The following is a 22,493-nucleotide window of genomic DNA, read 5'->3' on the forward strand; positions in this document are numbered from 1 at the left end:
AGGCTCACTGGTCTATAATTACCAGGGTTGTCTCTACTCCACTTCTTCTCCCCTTCTTGAACAAGGGATCAAGAGATACTTGATCCAGGATCACCTGTACTCTGGAATGATAAATGCCACCATCTTCATTCTGGTACTTCACACTCAATCTGCCACTGCACAAAAACTCACCAACACTCATAGATTATCAACCTATTTATTGTACACAGCATCTCCACTCAGAAGTTGTCACCAACCTCATCCTCCACATCCACTAACCCTTTCATCCTGTGGTTGAACAAGCTATGCATTGACAGTCTCCAAGCACTGCAAAATGAGTAAACCATAAGAAAAAAAGCCAAGATATGTAAGATGCATTCAATGCAGGAGATGGCTATATTTCCTTGTGCACTAAAGCAACCTAGCAGGATGGTGCAAGTCAAAGTCTTCAGCAATTATGGCAACAGTTTGTATGGTGTGCCTGTGTCACACTCAAATATTTTCAGTGGAATTTTCCTAATCTTTGAGCAATGTGGACAAGAAATATGAGAAAATATAGTAAGATTGAAATAATGTAACTCTTAACAAAGAAAAACGTTCTGTTTTACCTCTTAAGGTTGGATGGTGAGATCTGAATTTTGTTAATAAGTGGCTACTACCTTGATTCCATTTATTTGCATCTCATTACGAGCCAAGTTCACCACATTTCTATTCGGGTTGCAATCTTCCCTTCTCTCCTGAGAAGCTAGTCAGTAATAATTCCTGACTTGAAACTCAGAGCAAATATCTGATGGATGCAAAATAAAAACTGAAAGGACTGCAGATGCTGTAAATTAACAAAAACAGAAATTGCTGGAAAAGCTCAGCAGGTCTGGCAGCATCCGCGCAGAGAAATCAGAGTCGCGTATAAATGGAATCAAGGTAGCAGCCACTTATTAACAAAATTCAGATCTCACCATCAAACCTTAAGAGGTAAAACAGAACTTTTTTTCTTTGTTAAGAGCTACATTATTTCAATCTTACTATATTTTCTCATATTTCTTGTCCACATTGCTGAAAGGCTAGGAAAATTCCACCTAAAATATTTGAGCGTGACACAGGCACACCATACAAACTGTTGCCATAATTGCTGAAGACTTACAAAGTGAAAGTGGTGCATGGAATTAATTGTAACCTGGGGCACCTGGCACATAAGGATCAGTAGGTTAAGGTCGGATTTTGCAGTTTTGCGTTTTTAAACCTATATCCCGATTATTCACCTCCTTCATGGAGTTTACTAATATCATCACCACTCTCTGCATCATGGGATGTGGGCATTGTTGACTGGTTAGAATTTATTGCCCATCCATAGTTGTGTTCTTGAACCAAACAGTCCATTTGGTGTAGGTAGACCCACAATTCCAGTAGGGAGGGAATTCCATGATTTTGAAGGAACAGTAGTATATTTTCAAATTGAAATATTACCAACTTGCAGGTGATGTTATAATCATGTAACTGCTGGCCTTGTTTCTCTAGTTGGTACTAGTCAGGAGTTTGGAACGTGCTGTCTATTGAGCCTTTCTGTGAATTTCTGCAGTGCAGCTGGTGGATGGTACACACTGCTGTTACCAAGAATTGTTGATGGAGGGAGTGTTTGTGGACATGATACCAATTAAGTGAGCTGCTTTGTCCTGGATGGTTTTAAGCTTCTTAAGTGCTATTGGAGCTACACTAAGTTGGGACTATTCCACCACAGTCCTGACTTGAGCTTTGTCGCTGGTGGTCAAGCTTTGAGGAGTCAGGGGGTGAGTTAATTGTGAGTCACTAAAGATACCATGAGCCACGTGTGGATGGGGTAGCCCTAGTCCCCCAGCAGCCATTCCTGTACAGCCCGCCACTATCTTGGAATATTCCCAGAGTTGTCAGAAATGTTAAACATTGTAAGAAGTCTGCAAAACTCCACAGTAAAAAGCATAGACAAGGTTTCTTATGAAGCATTTATGAAGGAATGGGATATAAATCTACAAATTAAAAGTCTAATCTCATTATAAATTTTCCACACACATGGAAGAATCTTAGGTTATCGATGGAGGAATTGCTGGGAAAGCAGTTTAGTGATTTCTGTTCACAAGGGTTGCTAAATAATTCTTACATTTCTTGTACTGGTCAGAATGCTGCCTCTCAGTTGTCTGTTCCGGAATGTTTCACTGGTTTACAAGAAGCACACGTGGTTGGATCAGTGATAAAAGGCCTCTGACTTATCGTTTAGAGGTTACAGTTTACAGCAACCGCTGATGAAAAGATAAACTGGTTCTCTTCAGGCTTGGTGTGGCTTACTCTTTTGGTGTAGCAGAGAAAGAGGTCCTAAGCTGGTAGTGGTCCAAAGGCTTTGCTATATGTTGTTGATGATCCCAAGCTATTCATCTACCTCAGAACTAATCACATAAATGTTGGCTGGCGGAAGATCTTTGTCATTTGTAACTGGTTGCTAGTCCACATACCACTCTGCTATTTGTTACCAATCAATGCTCCATTTGTACACAGCCTTTTGTTCCAGTTCATCTGTAACCACAGTCGTAGCGCACATTTGTGCAAACAATATTCACAATGAGTATCAAGGTACTTATTTTCAAAACATGCAGTAATCCTTGCAATCTTTGGTTTTTAAAACAGTTCTTTACTCATTTCAGTCCACAATTAGATGAGGAGCTACATGTAATATCTCCAAGTTTACAGATAACACAAAGCTGGGTGGTCGGGTGAACTGTGAGGAGGATGTAGAGATGCTTCACTATGATTTGGATAAGCTGAGTGAATGCATGGCAGAAGAAGAATCATGTAGATAAATATGAGGTTATCCACTTTGGTAGCAAAAACAGGAAGGCAAATGCTATGTTGGCCTTCCTGCTGAATGCAGGAGCAAGGATGTCTTACTGCAATTGTACATGGCCTTAGTGTGATAATATCTGGCGTACTGTGTAGTTTTCATTTGCTTTTTTGTTCTGGATATGGAGGGAGCACAACAAAGTTTTATATCCCACTGATTTGTGGGTTGGCAACACTAATGAATGAAGAATGATTGGATCAGTTAGGACTATATTCACTAGAATTTTAAAGAGGGAGTGGGAAAAATCCCCCTTTGCAGAAATATTTGCATTTTTTATTACTATGATGTGGAGGTGCTAGTGTTGGACTGGGGTTGAATCATATGACACCAGGTTATAGTCCAACAGGTTTATTTAAAATCACAAGCTTTTGGAGCACTGCTTCTTTGTCAAGACTTCACCTGACAAAGGACCAGCGCTCCGAAAGCTTGTGAATTCAAATAAACCTGTTGGACTATGACTTGGTGTCATGTGACTTCTGATCTATAACTACAGGTGAGGTGCCCTATGACTGGAGGGTGGCCAAAATTGTGCCTTGGTTTAGGAAGGGTTGTAAGGAGAAGCTGGGGAACTATAGACCTGTGACTCTGACTTCAGTTGTGGGTAAATTGTTTGAGGTGATTTTAAAAGATAGGATTTACAGACATTTAGAGAGGCAAAAATTCATTGGGGATAGTTAGAATGGTTTTGAGTGAGGAAAACTCACAAAATTGATTCAGTTTTTTGAGGAAGTTATTAAAAAGATTGAGGAGGGCAGAGCAGTAGACTTTGTTTACTTGGATTATAGTAAAGCCTTTGGCAGGGTTCTGTATAGTAGACTAATTAATAAAGTTAGATCACATGGGATTCAGAGTGAGCTTGTGAATTAGATACATAACTGGCTTAATGGCAGGAGACAGAGGGTGTTTGAGGGTTGCTTTTCAGACTGGAGGCCTGTCACCAGCAGTGTTCCACAGAGGTTGATTCTGGGTCCTCTTTTGTTTGTCATTTATATAAATGATTTGGATGAGAATATAAAAGGCATGGTTCTTAAGTTTTGCGGATGACATCAAAATTGGTGGCAGAGTTGACAGTGAAGAAGGTTTTCTAAGATTACACAGGGATTTTGATCAAATAGGTCAAAGGGCTGAAAAATGGCAGATGGAGTTCAATTTAGATAAATGCAAGGTATTGCATTTTGGTACATCAAAAGGGGCAGAACTGTGCAGTTAATGGTAGGGTCTTGGGTGGTGCTGTAGAACAAAGGGACATAATTCTTTGAAGTTTGTGTCATATATCAACATAGTGGTAAAAATGAAGGCATTTAGCATGCTTGCCTTCATTGCTTGGCCCTTTGAACATAGAAGTTGGGAAGTCATGCTGAAGTTGTACAGGACATTGGTGGAGCCTCTCCTAGAGCACAGTGTCCAGTTCTGGTTGCCCAGTTATAGGAAGGATATTATTAAGCTAGAGAGGATTCAGAAGAGATTTTCCCAGGTGTTGCCAGATATGGAAAGTTTAAGTTATAAAGAAAGGCTAGATAGGCTGGGACATTTTTCACTGGAGCATGGGAGGTTGAGAGGTGACCTTATAGATGTTTATAAAATCATGGTGGGTATAGATAGGGTTAATGGTAGGTGTCTTTTCCCTAGGATGGGTGATTTAAAGACTAGGGGGCATATTTTTAAGGTGAGAGGGGAGAGAGTTAAAAAATACATGTGGGGCAATTTTTTTATGCAGAAGGGGTTTACTAGTGGAATAAACTTTGAGGAAGTGATGGATGTGGGCAAAGTTACAATGTTTAAAAGACACATTGATAAATACATGAATAAGAAAGGTTTGGAGGGATATGGGCTAGGAGAAGACAGATGGGACTAGTTTAGCTTGGGATTATGGTCGGTGTGGACTAATTGGACTGAAGTGTCTGTTTGTTTCCGTGCTGTACAATCTTGACTCTATGACTCTACAACAAGGTAAATGCAGAAAGGATGTACCAGATGACCAGAGAGTCCAGAACCAGGATTCACAGTCTAAGGATTCTTCACCCAGAGAGTGGAGAGCATTTGCAATTCTCTACCACAGAATGTGATTGAGGCCAAAGCATTGAATGTTTTCAAGAAGGGGGTTAGACAGTTCTTAGGGCTAAAGGGATCAAAGCATATGGGGAGAAAGTGAAGACAGGGTACTGATTTGGATGGCCTGCCATGATCATATTCAACAGCGGACCAGGCTCAAAAGACCAAATTGCCTGTTCTAACTCCTATTTTCTGTTTCTATATAGAACTAAAAAATAAAAAAGTTACCTTTTTTAAAATTCATTTGTGGAATGCGGGCTTATATGCTGGCCAGCATATTTTGACATCCCTAGTTGCCTTTTGAGAAGGTAATGGTGAGCTGCCTTATTGGTCAACCTACCTGCTGTGGGTTGACCCAGAATGCCACTAGAGAGGCAATTCCAGGATTTTGGCCCAGCAACAGTGAAGGAAAGGTGATATATTTCCAAGTCAGGGTGGTGAGTGGCTTGGAGAAAAACTTGAAGGACGTGTGTCCCCATATAGCTACTGCCCTCGTCCTACTAGATCGAAGTGGCCATGGGTTTGGAAGCTGCTGCCTCAGGATTTCTGGTGAATTTCTGCACTGCATCTTGTAAATAGTATACACTGCTGCTAATGTGGATCAGTGGTGGAGGGAGTGGATGCTTGTGGATGAAATGCCAATCAAATGGGCTGCTTTGTCCTGGATGGTTTCAAGTTTCTTGAGTGTAGTTGGACATGCATCCGTCCAGGCAAGTGGACAGTATTGCATTACACTCCTGACATGTGCCTTGTAGCTGATGGACAGGCTTTGAGGAGTTAAGAGATGAGCTACTCGCCACAGTACTCCTAGCCTCATAATTCCTGGACTGGCAAAAGCATTGGTGTTCCTGAGCTCCAATGATAATTGTTGAAGGACTGAAGTGGTGTGTGAATTAGTCTGAGAGCAGGCATAATGATGTAGTGAGACTGGTAGTTGTTTGCCATTGCCAGCTTAGGTGGACGAAGGATCAAGGAGGAAGGCAGCCATGGAGTATTGTTGCAAAAAAGAAGTTCCATCATGGCCGGGACACGCATTTAGCAAGCTGCAGCCAGAAGGTACCCATTCTGATTGACATAACCAAAATTTGTGTTGTCTGGTTTCTTAGGGAAGGGGAGAAAAATTAGAACTAGTGTATAAACAAGTTGAGTTGGGGCTCGAATATACATGCCCAGAAATAAGATAGATGCCCACCTTTACGGTGAGATTCTGAAATCACTATTTAAAGTTTGATGCGAAAATCGCAAAAAAAAATTATTGAAATAGAGAGTTTTTGAGTTGGTGTTTGAGTTTGGATTTATTTGTGTCACATGTACCAAAATACAGTGAAAAGTGTTGTTTTGTGTGCTAAACAAGTAGATAATAGCATACAAAGTGTATTAGAATAATAGAATACAGTGAAGAATATAATGTTATAGTTGCAGAGAAGGTGCACAAATAAAGCATGCCTGACAATACTACAGGGGTGAGCTAAGCAATTTCAAGGTTGAATTTCTGCCTCTCAGCTGAAGAAGTCCTACCCTTTAGAGTTGTGAAGGTGCCTGAAAAAGACAACATGGCCAACAGAGGTCATAAGTCTATGGTTTTAGGTCAGGGATGGATCAGAAGGGAGGAGAAAGAGGTGAAGGAGCAATGTATAGAGGGGAGAGGGAGAGGAACATATCAGGTGTGTCACCTTGGGCAGCTGCCATTGAATGCACAGGGCACCCCAGTTGATGACCCCCCCCACCCTTCCCTCAGTACCAGCTTTTCAAAAATGGCTTGTGCATTGTCATATGTCACTGGAGACAGATTGAGGCTGTTAATTGTCTATGGACATGCAGTCTAATGGTGGTAGACTGGGCAACCCAATACATTTTATGTGACCATACCCTCGGAAAAACACACCCAGTCAAGGGTCATAAAATATAGCTCCACCTTTCTCTTATTGAAATCATGTCAAATGGTGTAGTATTGCATTTGTGATCTCTTCCCTGGGTCCTTTTAAAAATGTGCAGTGCAATCCATCCAGACCTGGGGTTTAACTGCCTTTTCTACAATATCTCATCCTTTTTTTATTTTAAATGTATCTTACTTTTAAACTCATCATCTAATGTTATGTTCACCTGTCCTATTTCCCTGGTAACCATTGAAGCAAAATACTTTAATATTCCTGCATTAATGAAGTTATATCTGTCAATGATTCATATAATCCAATTATTTTGAGATTGACATTAAATCTGGAATAATTATAAAATTGCTTTACAAAGGTTACTGTTTGTAAGAGATAGCCAAAGAACACATTGTATAATTGTCAGCATCAACTATTCTGCAGATGCATCTGAGATCAAGATTTTACAGGCATATGTTGAGTAGTCCAGCAGTTTTATTGACATTGATGCTGGATAGAAATGTTTTGATGAAGACACAAACCATGAGATTGTTTCAGTACATCCCTACCTGAAGGCTTAAATGCATTCTATGCTCGCTTTGAACAAAAGGTCAGTGAAATGATGTCACCTATCACAACAGCCTCAGATGCACCTGTACCCATGGAAAGCAGATATTAGATCAGCCTTCTTGAGAGTGAACCCACAGAAAGCAACTGGCCCAGACAAGAGTCCTGGCCATGCACTCAGATCCTTTGAGGACCAGCTGGTGCGAGTATTCATAGACATCTTTAACCTCACCTTATATGAACTGAAGTCCCCACCTGCTTCAAGAAGACCACCATTGTCCCGGGACCAAAGAAGAATCATGCAGCATGCTTCAATGACTACCACCCGGTATAGTAAGACAGAGATGGACAGAGATATTCTGACCTCCATAATTATGAAGGGCTTCAAGAGGAATTCTAGCCTATCAAATTGACTTGATCCTTTGTAATTCGCCTACCAACGCAACAGATCCACAGGGGACACCATCTGTCTGGCCCTACACTAATCCCTGGAACATCTGGATAACAAGGATATCCCCAACATCAGCCTCCTACTTATTGACCACAGCTCTGCCTTCAACATCATAATTCCAAACAAACTCATCTCTAAACTCCGAGACCTAGGTCTCAGCTCCCCCCTCTGTAACTGGATCCTTGTGTCTTCACCAATAGACCGCAATCAGTAAGAATAAGTGACAAAACCTCCTCCACAATAATCCTCAACACCAGTAACCCACAAGGCTGCATACTCAGCCCCTTACTATACTCTTTACACACTCATAACTGTGTGGCAAAATTCCACCCCAACTCCATTTACAAGTTTACTGATGACACCATCCTTGTAGATTGGATCTCAGACAATGATGAGACAGAATACAGAAAAGAGATTGAATGCTTAGTGGCATGGTATAAAGATAACAATCTCTCCATCAATGTCAGCAAAATGAAAGAGCTGGTCATTGACTTCAGGAAGCGGAGTGGAGGACATAGCCCTGTCTGCATCAATGGTACTGAGGTGGAGATGATCGAGAGCATCAAGTTCCTGGGAGTGATGATCACCAACAGTCTGTCCTGGTCCACCCACATCGACGCGACAGTTGAGAAAGCACGACAACATCTCTACTTTCTCAGGAGACTATGGAAAGTTGACATGTCCATAAGGACTTTTACCAATTTTTACAGAAGCACCATAGAAAGCATCCTATCTGGATTCATTATAGTATGAGATGGCCACTGCTCTTCCCAAGATCACAAGAAACTACAGAGAGTTGTGAACACAGCTCTGTCCATCTCACAATCCAGCCTTCCATCTATTGATTCCATCTGTACTGCCTGCTGCCTCTAGAAAGCAACCAACGCAGTCAAGGATCCCTCCCACTCAGGGTATACTGTTTTCAACATCTTCCATTGGATAGAGATATAAAAGTTTGAATACACATACAAACAGATTCAAGAGCGGCTTCTTCCACACTTATCAGACTTTTGAACAGACCTCTTAAATGTTAATTCTGATCTCTCTCTCTGCACCTTCTATGTGGCTATAACACTGCATTCTGCACTTTTTTCTGCTACCCTGATCCATTTTGCATGGTATGATCTCCTCGTATAGCACACAAAACAACACTTTTCACTGTATCTCAGTACATGTGACAATAAATCAAACTCATTCAGCTCACTGTACACCATTCAGCTACACTGGTGGAGGATAACCAAATTGTAAAACTTCAGGTATTGACTTACAAAATGGAGACAGTAAAGGCACTGTACGCATTAGAAAGACATCTGGATGTTTGTGGAGAGGTGGAATCTTGTACATAGAAGGATCTCTGCCATCTGGAAAATGATGACTAATTTTTCATGCACAATTTAACAGGCAAAGATAACTGATTTTATAAACAGTTCTCTGTTGTTGCAAACAACTGCTCTACTGTACGACCTGGTCATTTATTTTGTTACAGATGCTCAGTGAATTGGCACAACACAGTACTTTTTTGTGTACAGGATAAATGTCCTGAGAATGCACTTTAGTTTACAGAATACAGTAGTACTGCAGCAAACAGTTCTTTATAATATGCATTTTATAATACTGTGGGTTTACTTGTTATTTCAGTAAAGTAGATAAAATGCATTCTTCATTTTAAACTGACATTACATTAGTGATTCTAAACCTACTATGGCCAGTTTTCATGGCAATGCTTTATCAGCACTCACAGATGATGTGTGATCAATTGTCAAATATACCTTTAGTTTCTAACTTCTAATAGCAATATATTGCCTACTCATTTCACAAGTTTTTATGTTTTGTACAATATTTTGATTATAATCACTTTCTGTATTGCTTTCTCAAAATTATAAGGAAAAGCATTTGGCACAATAAGGGAGATGATGCCCTAATGGTATTATCGCTGGACTGTTAATCCAGAGACCCAGATGACATTCTGGGGACCTGGGTTTGAATCCTGCTACGGCAGATGGTGGAATTTGAATTCAATAAATATATGGAATTAAGAATCTAATGATGATTGTGAATCCATTGCCGATTATCAGGGAAAAACCCATCTGGTTCACTAATGTCCTTTAGGGAAGGAAACTGCCATCCTCACTTGGTCTGGCCCACATGTGACTCCAGACCCACAGCAATGTGATTGACTCTGAACTGCTCTCTGGGCAATCAGGGATGGGCAATAAATGCTGCCTATCCAGTGATGCCCTCATCCTGTGAATGAATGAAAAAAAACATAGTACAAAGCACTGCATCTTCTGGTCCCATGGGCAATGAGGTTAGAGGTAGGACAATAATTTAAATAGGCAGGGAAGAGGCATATCCAAACCCCAACACCTTCCCACCTCCAACCGTATTAAGTTTTGGGTGGCAAAGTTGATGGCCAACTTGCTATTGTGCCACTAATTGAGGCCCTTAAATGACCCAGTTAATGGTGTCAGCCTCTCGCTAGTGAAATTAATACAGTTGCAAGTGGGCCTGCAAACAAGCAGCTCTTCCAGAGAGAGTCAAAGGAATGCAGGCTGTTTGTCTGCTTGGGTTGTTGTCCTCACAGTTTACAATTCTCCTGAGTTTTGTACTGTCTGCAAACTTTGAAATTATCCCCTGCACACCAAGGTATTTTTTTTTATGGAAAAGCAAGGGTCCCAATACAGGCCCCTGAGGAATTTCATTACAAACCATTTTCAATCCCAAAAAAGCACCCATTAGCCATTAGTCTCTATTTCCTGTCCCTCAGGTATTTTTGTTTCCACATTGCTCGGTCACTTTTATTTCATGACCTGTAAACATCCATCACCAGTCTGTTTGGGGCACTGAACAGAACTAGACAGAATACTCAAACTAACTAGCAGTCTGTACAACATAAGCCTCTGGCAAAACTTCAGTTGCAAACAACTAATAGGACTGTTGATGATGATTTGTACACATTCAAAATTATTTTTGTATTAGTTCTCCCTTTTCTAAAATCCAGAATCCCATTCACTTTTTGGGCCTTTGTTATCCTGAAGGGTCTAGAGGGTTGAATCCTTATTCTTAAGAATGATATAGTCATAACTCCATTGTGTGTTTAACTCTACAGACAGAGTGAACTACAGGCATTACTGAATTTGGCACAGTCATAGTTTAAATAATTTAAATAGGCTCTTTGCACTGTTTCCTTAAGAGCAGGGAATGGAGTGGCAGTAATAAGTGCGGAATGAGGAATGCACAAGTATTTAAAGGTCTGCCAATAAACAGGTGCTGTTTTATTTTCATTGAGCCAGAACAGTATGTTCTGGCAAATTCTTGTGAAGATGATGTCTGGAGCAAATGATAAAATTGTCCTCTTCAATAAAACACAGTCTGGTTGTGTTGTTGAAGGAGGTACAGAAGGTCTTTGACATGGCTAAGTAGATATGCATAGCTCAGGAAATATAGTTTCTGGTTCAATTTCAAGTGAGTACCAGATGCCTGATGTGCTTTGATCCCACTGCATAAACTACTTTTCCTCCCCCAAATCAATAACAGCTTTTGGCAGGCCCAATGGAATCTGGTTGCAATGGAGTTGGCTGGTGACAACATTGATGTGACTGGTAGTCCTCCGGTAACCTCTCTTCCAAAACTTCAGAAGCAAACTACAGAAAGAACTATTGCAGAATCAATAATATGGTGTGCTGAATCAAAAAAAAAGTGGCAAAAATGTCCCATCTGGGGCTCAGCAAGAATTGTACATATGCATCTCAGCACTGCCTTTGTACTAGATCTGGTCTGTTGGTTAAATTGCAGTGGTTACCATAACATGTTTCATATACAGAATTGACTTCCGTTCACTACAGCAAAACAGTTCTAAATGGTTTGGTTTGAATGGCTCTTAACTCTTCAAAGCCTAGCTTCTTTGCTCAAACTTCAGTTGCAAACTTCAATGGGTACAAGAAACAGACCAATAATGGAAATAGATCATTGCACCTAAGTTACATTGAAAATTACAGGCACAGTTAAAGAAGGTGCAATTAAATTCTAAATACTTTTGGAAAAGTTTAAATGGTAGCTCAACTCATTAATGGATGTTACCAGATTGAAACGATGGGGGGGGCGTATGGCCTGGCAGACAAACATTGTTATCACCAGTTTATAGTAATACTAAATAAATCAAATCCCACAGTGAAACCCAGGTTGTTAAACCATAACAAAAACAGAAATTGCTGGGAAAGCTTAGCAGGTCTGGCAGCACCTGTGAAGAGAAATCAGAATTAACGTTTCGGGTCCGATGACCCTGCCTCAGAGTTAACGTTTCGGACCTGAAACGTTAACTGATTTCTCTCCACAAATGCTGCCAGACCTTCTGAGCTTTTCCAGCAATTTCTGTTTTTGTTTTCGACTTTTAGCATCCGCAGTTCTTTCAGTTTTTGGTTAAACCATAAGTTTTATTTTTCTTTCCATTTATAATGGGTATCAGTCACTGAAAATATTCACAAGAGGATGCCAACATACTTCTAACAAACAAACATAAAAGTTAATAACACAAAAGAAAACATGAAGTAGTACATAAGAACATAAGAAATAGAAGCAGAAGAAGGTCACTCAGCCCCTTAAGCCTGGACTACCGTTCTATAAGACCATGGCTAATCTGCCCAAGTCACAATATTTCTTTCGTGCCAGCTCATCATAGACCTGAGCTTCCCAACTGTAGCCTTTACAACTTGAGTGTGGACAATTCCAGACATTCACTACACTCTGGAAGAGAGGTGGCTGAGTGGTTAGCACTGCTGCCTCGACAGTACCAGGGATCAGGTGACTGTCTATGTGGAGTTTTCACATTCTCCCTGTGTCTGTGGGTTTCCCTTCTGGGTATTCTGGTTTCCTCCCACAGTTCAAGGATGTCAGGTTAGGTGAATTGGCCATGCTAAATTACCCATAGTGTCCAGGGATGTGTAGGTTAGGTGGATTAGCCGTGGGAAATGCAGGGATGGGGCGGGGTGGGGTGGAGGGGTGAGTCTGGATGGGATGCTCTTCGGAGAGTCGGTGTGGACTTACTGGGCCGAATGGCCACACTGTAGGGATTCTATAATTAAAAAAATTACTTTGCACCTCAGTTTTAAATGAGTGTCCCTGTATTCTGAAACTATGCTCCTTAATTCGAGATTCCCTCACTAGTGGAAACACCTTTTTAACATGTACCCTGTCAAGCCCCCTCAGAATCTTGTGTATTTCAGTCAGATGACTTCCTCATTCTTCTAAAATTTGATAGATAAAAGCAGAACCTGTTTAGCCTCCTTTATATGTCAACCCCTTTATCCTAAGAATCAGCTTAGTGCATCTCTTTTGAACTCTCCCAAATGTCAACATATCCTTTCTTAAATATGCAGACCAAACTGAACACATACAATTATAAAGACAACCCTATTTTTAAAGTTGTAGCAATAAAAGCCAAAAATCCATTTACTTTCTTAATTGCTTGCTGCATTCTTGCATGCAAACATCTTGTGTTTCATGCACAAGGAACACCCAGATCCCTCTGTGTTGCACTTTTCTGGAGCCCATCCCTATTTAATTAATAGCCTGCCTTTTGATTCTTATTCCCAAATTCCATGACCTCACACCAACATTAAATCCATCTACCAAGTTTTTGCTCACTCATTCAACCTATCTACATCATCCTAAAGATTCCTATGTCCTCATCACAACATGCCCTCCCACCTATTTTGTATCATAAAATTTTAAATATATTACACTTTTGCCCCCTCCTTCAAGTTATTAATATAAAAAGTAAATAATTAAGATCCTAGGACTGACCCTTGTGACATTCCACAAGTTATGTCTTCCCAACTTGAAAAAGATTCATTAATCCCAACTCTCTATGTTCTGAGCGTTAACTAATCTTCAAAACATGCTAATAGGTTACCCGCAATACAGACAAATCCTGCCTTATTCAAAAACATTTTATTGGCACCTATTGAATGCCTTCTAGTAATCTAAAAACACTAATGTCCCTTTTATCAACTCTGTTTGTTAAATCTTAAAAAAGGATTCTAGCATTTTATCAAATTTAATTTCCTTTATAGAAAAACATGCTGACTCGGATTGTGTTAAGCTTTTCTAAATTACTTGCTATAATGGCCTGTAGAATTTTCCCAATGATAGGGGTTAGGCGAATTGGCCTATAGATTCTTGTTTCGGTTTCCATTCCTTCTTGAACAGAGGTATCATTTTAGTGGTTTTCTAATCTGCTCGACCCCTCTTGAAAATCTGATGAGGTCTGAAATATTTTGACCAATGCTCACTATCTCTGCAGCCACTTCCATTAAATGCAGGTGATCAAGTCCCGGCAACTCAAATGCCTTCAATTTCAGTATTTTGTCAAATACTTTGTCCCTCGTGATAGAGACTGTATCAAATTGGTTCCACCCGTTAGCACCTTGCTTCTCGGTTATCTTTTGGAATGTTATAGTGTCCTCCACTGTGAAGACTGATGCAAAATATTGGTTCAAACTAATTGCCATTTCCTTGTTCCCGTTATTATTTCCTCAACCACATCCCCCAAGTGTCGTACAATCACTTTAGCTATTTCCTTTCTTATATATATATATATCCGTAGAGGATGTTGCTGTTTGTTTCTTTGTTGCTTGCCAATTTACTTTGATAATCAACTTGCTCCCTTTTTTTAGATTATTTAGTGATCCACTGTTAGTTCTTAAAATAATTTCCAATCCTCTAGCCTACCATTAGTCTTTGTAGACCTTTTTATGCCTTGTTTTATGATTGAATTGACCATCTTTGTTAGGCACAGGTGGTTTAACCTACTCATCAAGTCCTTATTTTGACTGGAATAAATTATTGCAAGACATTATGAAATAACTGCTTAAATATCTACCATTTCTCACCTACCCACCTACTCCTTAGTGTGTTTTTTTACCAGTCCCCTTTAGGCAACTCTTTCTTTGTATCTCTATAATTACCCTTATTCAAGTTGAGGACTCTAGTTTGAGACCTGAGTTGCTCTTCCTCAAACTGAATTTGAAGTTCTACCATGTTGAGATTGCTACATCCTAGAGGATCCTTAATTATAAGATCTCTTATTAATCCTACCTCATTATACATTACTACACCAAATTAGCCTATTCCTAGGTAGGTTCTGGAATGTACTGGTCTAAGAAACAGTGTCTGATGCATTCTATGAATTAATCTACCATGTTACTTTTGCCCACTTCATTTGTCCAAGTACACTGCAGGTTAAAAACATCCATGACAATTGAAATGCCTTTGTTGTTACATGCTTCCATTATTTCCCAATTTGTCCTACAGTGAGGCACTTCCTTGGGGGGCCAAAAATGACTCCAAGCATGACTTTTTTTTCCTTGCTATTCCTTATTTCCACTTATTCTGATCCACATCACAACCTATTGCACCTGTACCACTACTCACCATAGTTCTGATACCTTCTTTTATTGACAACGTTACCTCATATCCCTTTACTTTTTTTTCTGAAAGATTGAATACCATTGTACATTAAGCTCCTAGTATTGGTCACCTTGCAACCATGTTATCATAATTGTTATCAAGTCATATTCATTTGTCTCTATTTGTTTTGTTAACTTGACTATCTTATGATACATGCTATATGAATTCAGATAAAGACCTTTAAGCTTTGACTTTTTAATCATTATTTTTATTCTGTTTCTAAATTTTGCTGCACTCTCCACTTAAACTTTCAGCCTCTTCCTGTTGTACTTTGATTATTGGTCCCCTCTTCACCACCCTGCACCTCTGCACCCAAAGTTTTTTGATTTTTTTTTTTAAAACTTCCCTTCAGTTGAACCCCAACTAATGAATTCAAAACCCTATAACCAACCGTAGTGATATGATTCACCTATGATTCATTAAGCCACTGGTGACAGCATGGTTCAAATGATGTCCATTTCAGCGGAGCAGCTCTCTCTTTCCCTTGTACTGGCCCATGAATCTGAACCTATTTGTCCCACACCAGTCTTTGAGACATGTATATGGCTCTCAAATCTTTATCATCTTCAATAAATTTGCAGCAGGCTTAGATGGTAACCATGAGCTATTTCTGTTTGTGGCTGTGCTTTTTAATTTAGCCCCATGCTGCTAATAATCCCTCAGCAGAACCTAGTCCTATATATGCCATTCATCTCTACATCAACCATGATGACTGGATCCTTCTGATCCAAGTTCCTCTCCAATCCCGAAACAAAATATCCTGAACTTTGGCAGCAGGCAGGCAATACAGCCTTCAGGGTTGTATGTCTTTGCTGCAGAGAACAGTACCTATTCCCCTAACTATAATATCCTTTATTATTGTTACATATCTCTTTTCTCCCCCAACTTGAATGGCTTTCTGTACCTTGGTCAGTTCACTAATGCTCTCTGTAGTATGTGCTCTCGTCCACACCAGGAGCACAACTTCATTCCTATTCGACAGGGACACTGGCTAAGGCACCTCCAAAGCTAAATTCTGTATTCCAGTACCTGGCTCACTCGCAGTCACATCCTCCTGGCACTGACCTCAGAACAATTTTGATGTAGTTAATCTAAGAGAGTGACTGTGCCCAGGCAGCTTTCCACTTCACTGATGTGTCTCAGTGTTCACAGTTCAGACTCCAGCTCAAAATCTGAATCAAGATTCTTCAAGTTGCCAACACTTGCTGCTGATGTGGTCATCATGGATCGCAGCAGCATCCACCAGCTCTCACATACTACAGCTGCAACATATTGCCAACCCAGCCATCTCTATTTTATTTCGTTAATTAATTTGGATGTTAAATATTTTGCATATTAATTTAAAACCCTACACTTTAGCTGTAACAGCACCTCTTTTCCTGTGATGTTACACTGATAGGTAAAAAAACTGCTCTGAAAGGTAAAAACTGGTTGAAGGGGTTCCATGCTGCTTATGCACATCTCCCACCACTACAGTCCTTCTCATGCAGGTCAAACATGTCCAGGGAAAACTCCTACTAACTGCTACTTACTCCTCCCTTACTCCATGCTCAGTGAATAAATCCTCCATATTTAAGAGCACTTGGGAGGAAGCACTTGCCATTTAGAGGTAGCAAGGTCACAGAATGTACTGTGGAATTTCAATGACCATCATGGAGAGTTGCTCAGCAGCAGCATCAGTGACCCAGCTGGTCGAATCGTAAGGAATGTAGCTACTTGACTGCATCTGCATTAGGTGATGAGGAAACCAACAAGATGGTCATATTTGATCTTGCCCCATCAAACTCCCTGCTGCAAATAATAGCAGAATCAGTAAGGGTGACCATGCACAGTTCTTGTCTTGACATTGAGAATACCCCCCATCGTGTTGTGTGGCACTATCACCATTCTAAATGGGTAGATAATCAAACAGATCTAGCAACTCAAGACAGACATTATAAAGTGTTTTGGCTATTGGTAGTAGCAGAATCATACTTCAATGCAACCTGCAACCTCATGGCCTGGCACATCCCTCCACTCTACCATTACCATCAAGCCAGGAGATCAACCTGGTTCAATGAAAAGTGCAGCAGTGGGAAAACCTAAAACTGAGGTGTCAACCTGGTGATGCTACAAAACAGGACTACTTACATACAAAATAGCATAATCGGCAAGTAATGGACAGAAGCTGTCAATCTACCCTTGATCATCAATAAACTGATGAAAGGTGTCCTCTCTGGTACAATCAAGCAGTACTTACTTCACAGTAACCCTTCACCGATGGTCGCTTTGAGTTCAGCCAAGGCCACTCAGCTCTTGACTTCGTGGTTTTTGCCTCGCAGTGTCTGCCCTTGATATCCGTGCTGCATTCGACCAAGTGTGGTGTCGAGGACCTCTATCAAAACTGGAATCAATAGGTATCAGTGGAAAACTTTCCACTGGTTGGACTTGTACCTGGCACATAGGAAGATGGTCATGGTTTTTAAGAGGTCAGCCAACTCAGCTCTAGGACATCTCTTCAGGAATTCCACAGGGTAGTGCCCTAGGCCCATCTATTTTTAGCTGCTTCATCAATGACCTTCCCTCCAACTTAAGGTCAGAAGCCTGGATGTCCGCCAATGATTTCATGCTGAAGACAGTCCTTGCCTGGCACTTGTGTGCCAGAAATGTTATTTGCCAGTTGTCAGTCCAGGTCTAGATATTTTCCAGATTTTGTTGAATTTGTGCATGGCTGAACAATGTGCACTTCTGATCTGATTTATGATGGAGGGAAGGTTATTGATGAATCTACTGAAGATATTTGGGCCAAAGCCATGACACTGATGAACATATGTAAAGATGTCCTGGAGCTGATATAACTGACCTACAACCACACAACCATGGACTTTAACCAATGGAGCATTCTCCTGCTGATTTCCATTGACTCCAGTTTTGCTAGAGTTCTTTGATGTCACACTTAGTCAAATGTGACCTTGATACCGTCCCAACTCTGGAATTCAGCTCATTTGTCCATGTTTGTACAAAGGCTGCGATAAGGTCAGGAGTTCAGTGGCCCTGGCCGAATGCAAACTGGGCCTCACTGAGCAGGTTATTGCTGAGCAGGTGCTGCTTGATAGCATTGTTGATGGCACCTTCCATCACTTTGCTGATGATCGAGAGTAGACTGATGGGGCGTGAATTGGCTGGGTTGGATTTGTCCTACCTGGGCAATTTTCCACATTGTCAAGTAGATGCCAGTGTTGCAACCATACTGGAACAGCTTGGCTAGCGGAGCAGCAAGTTGTGTAGTACAGGTCTTCAATGCTATTGCCAGAACGTTGTCAGGGTCCCTAGCCTTTGCATTCTCCATTCTTTCTAACCATTTCTTAATATCACTTAGAGTGAATCGAATTGACTGAAGACTGGTATCTGTAATACTTGGGAACCTCTGCAGGAGGCCAAAATGGATCATCCACTCAGCACTTCTGGCTGAAGCTTGCTGTGAATGCTTCAACCTTTTGTACAGATGTGTTGGTCTCTTCCATCATTGACAATGGAGATATTCGTAGAGTCTCCTCCTCAACTGTGTTGTTTAATTGTCCAACCACCACTCATGACTGGATGTGACAGGACAGCAGAGCTTAGATCTGATCCATTAGTTGTGGGATCGCTTAGCTCTGTCTATCAGTTGCTGCTTTCTCAGTTTGGGATGCAAGTGGTTGAAATAACTCAACAAAGGCTGGTATCCCATCACCATGTCACCCTTTATTTACATGTGGGGAGTCTTTGACACTGATCCAGCATCCTCAGAGCCTGCTCTCAGAGTGAACAGAACTTCTGACATTCCTATTTATATCCGTCAGCCAGGGATCTCTGATTGGACCAGATTAATAGCCCCAATTAGGGAGCTCATATTGTATGACGTCCACCTGACTGACATCATTACAATCATACAGTAGTCCTATATGTTGGATTCAATGGTTTGACACCTCATTTTCAGGAATGCCTGGTGCTGTTCCTGGCATGACTTCCTGCAATCTCCATTGAACCAGGATCGTAGAGTCATAGAGTTATAGAGATGTACAGCACAGAAACAGACCCTTCGGTCCAACTCATCCATGACGGCCAGATAACCTAAATAAATCTACTCCCATTTGCCAGCATTTGGCCCATATCCCTCTAAACCCTTCCCATTCATATACCCATCCAGATGCCTTTTAAATGTTGTAATTGTACCAACCTCCACCACCTCCTCTGGCAGTTCATTCCATACATGCACCACCCTCTGTCTGAAAAAGACGCCCCTTAGGTCCCTTTTAAATCTTTCCCCTCTCACATTAAACCTATGCCCTTTAGTTTTGGACTCCCCCACCCCAGGGAAAAGACCTTGTCTATTTACCCTGTCCATGCCACTCATGATTTATAAACTTCTATAAGGTCACCCCTCAGTCTCCAATGCTCGAGGTAAATAGCCCCAAACCCATTCAGCCTCTCCCTATATCTCAAACCCTCCAATCCTGGCAGCATCCATGTAAATCCTTTCTGAACCCTTTCAAGTTTCACAACATTCTTCCTTTAGCAGGGAAACCAGAATTGCACACAGTATTTCTTAAGTGGCCTAACCAATGTCCTGTATAGCTGCAACATGACCTCCCAACTCCTATACTCAATGCACTGGCAATAAAGGCAAGCACTCCAATGTTTCTTTGTTCAGCAACAGTCCCCAGGACCTTACCATTAAGTCCTGCCCTGATTCGCCTTTCCAAAATGCAGCACCTCACATTTATCTAAATTAAACTCCATCTGCCACTTCTTGGCCCATTGGCCCATATGTTCAAGATCCCGTTGTACTCTGAGGTAACCTTCTTCACTGTCCACTACACCTTCAATTTGGGAAACCGAAAGAACTGCAGATGTTGTGAATCAGGAACAAAAACAGAAGTTGCTGGAAGAGCTCAGCAGGTCTGGTAGCTTTGGTGAAGAAAAATCAGAGTTAAACTTTAACTCTGACTTTTTTTCACCAATGTCACCAGACCTGCTGAGCTTTTCCAACAACTTCTGTTTTTGTTACCTCCAATTTTGGTGTAATCTACAAACTTATTTAACCTTACCTCCTATGTTCACATCCAAATCATTTATATAAATACACAAAGCAGTGGACCCAGCTCCGATCCATTGTGGCACACCACTGGTCACAGGCCTCCAATCTGGAAAGCAACCCTCCACCATTACCCTCTGTCTCCTACCTTCAAGCCAGTTCTTATGCAAAATGGCTAGTTCTCCCAGTATTCCATGTGATCTAACCTTGCTAACCAGTCTACCATGAGGAACCTTGTCAAACGCCTTACTGAAGTCCATATAGATCACATCCACTGCTCTGCCCTCATCAATTCTCTTTGTTACTTCTTCAAAAAAACTCCATAATTTAGTGAAACATGATTTCCCATGGACAAAGCCATATTGACTATCGCTGATCAGTCCTTGCCTTTTCAAATACATGTAAATCCTGTCCGTCAGGATTCTCTCCAACAACTTGCCCACCACCAATGTCAGGCTCACTAGTCTATAGCTCCCTGGCTTTTCCTTGCCAACTTACTTAAATAGCGGTACTATGTTAGCCAACCTCTAGTCTTCTGACACCTCACCTATGGCGATCAGTGATACAAATATCTCAGCTAGGGGCCCAACAATCACTCCCCTAGTTTCCCACAGAGTTCTAGGGTGCACCCGATCAGGTCCCAGGGATTTATCCACCTTTATGTGTTTTAAGCCATCCAGTACCTCCTCCTCTGTAATATGGACAGTTTTCAAGATGTCGCTATTTATTTCTCCACATCCTATATCTTCCATATCCTCCTCCACAGTAAACACTGATTCAAAATACTCGTTTAGTACCTCCCCCATCTCCTGAAGTTCCACACACAGGTGGCCTTGCACAAGGTCTGTGCAGTAGTCACTCTTACTGATACGGTCAAAGATAGATGCATCTGCAGCCTACAGATTGGTAAGGATGAGATCAAAGTATGTTTTACCTTCTTGTTGGGTCCCTCACCAACTGCCACAGACCCAATTTAGCAGCTATGTCCTTTAGGATCTGAGCAGCCCAATCAGTAGTCCTGCTGGCGAGCCACTCTTGGTGGTAGACTTTGAAATCCCTCATCCAGAGTACATTTTCTGCCCTTGCTATCCTCAGTCCTTTCTCTAAGTGTTGTTCAACATGGAGGAGTACCGATTCATCAGCCGAGGGAGGATGGTACATTGTAATCAGCAGGCAGTTTCCTTGCCCACATTTAACCTGAAGCCGTGAGACTTCATGGGGTCCATATTTAATGTTGAGAACTCCTAGGGCAACTTTGTCCAACCGTATACCCTGTGGCACCACTTCTGCTGCGTCTGTCCTGTTGGTGAGGCAGGACATATCTAGGGATGGTGATGGTTATGATTCCATGAGTATGACTATGTCAGGCTGTTGCATTAATTATCCATCAGACGGCTCTCCCAATCTTGGCACTAGCCCCAAGATATTAGTAAGGAGGACTTTGCAGCATCAACAGGGCCGTTTCTGCTGTTGTCTTTTCAGTTGCCTAGGTCAATTCTAGGTGGTCCATCCACTTGCATTTCTTTGGGACTTTGTTGTGATTGATACAGCTGAATGGCTTGCTAGGCAATTGAGAGTCAACCAAATTGCTGTGGGTCTGGAGTCACATGTAGGCTAGACCAAGTGAGAATGAAGGATATTAGTGGACCTGATGGGTTTTTCCAACAATGTACAATGGTTTTATGGTCATCAGTAGATTCTTAATTCCAGATTTTTCTTCCTATTATTGAATTTAAATTCTACCATCTGCCATGGTGGGATTTGAACCCAAGTCCCAAGAACATTAGTCGAGTTTCTGGATTAATAGTCTAGTGATAATACCTCTAGGCCATTGCCTCTCCCTTAGCTTCACATAATCTATTTAAATAACCTCTGAGGAAGTAGCCCAAATGAGGATATGTCAGTGGTTCATCAAGTTGCATTCCCTTGGTTGTACAGAATTTGAGATTTTGCAGGAATTAATCATTTACTAAAATACATTTCTGTCTCCACATGCAGTCCCCAGGACCTAAAAAAATGTAGTTACTGTCACAAATATTAATTAACACATAAATGCCACCAGCATAAAAAAGAAAGAAAAAGATCAAATCTAGTACAAAAATGTTCATGTTTTGTATTCAGTGCCTGTCAAATGGATATTCTCATATTCTTGTCATTGATTGTTACAAGGAGTGAACTTTAATTTTC

The 22,493-nt window shown here is 41.0% G+C and overlaps 1 protein-coding gene across 1 annotated transcript in view; it reads left to right on the forward strand.

Annotated features, from left to right (window-relative positions):
• odad2 (outer dynein arm docking complex subunit 2) overlaps positions 1-22,493 on the forward strand; it is a 152,125-nt gene that overhangs the window by 116,600 nt on the left and 13,032 nt on the right. The gene's annotated exons all lie outside the window — the stretch shown is intronic.

The sequence above is a fragment of the Rhincodon typus genome, chromosome 2 (assembly GCF_021869965.1).
Source record: "Rhincodon typus isolate 14 chromosome 2, sRhiTyp1.1, whole genome shotgun sequence".
Lineage (NCBI taxonomy): Eukaryota > Metazoa > Chordata > Chondrichthyes > Orectolobiformes > Rhincodontidae > Rhincodon > Rhincodon typus.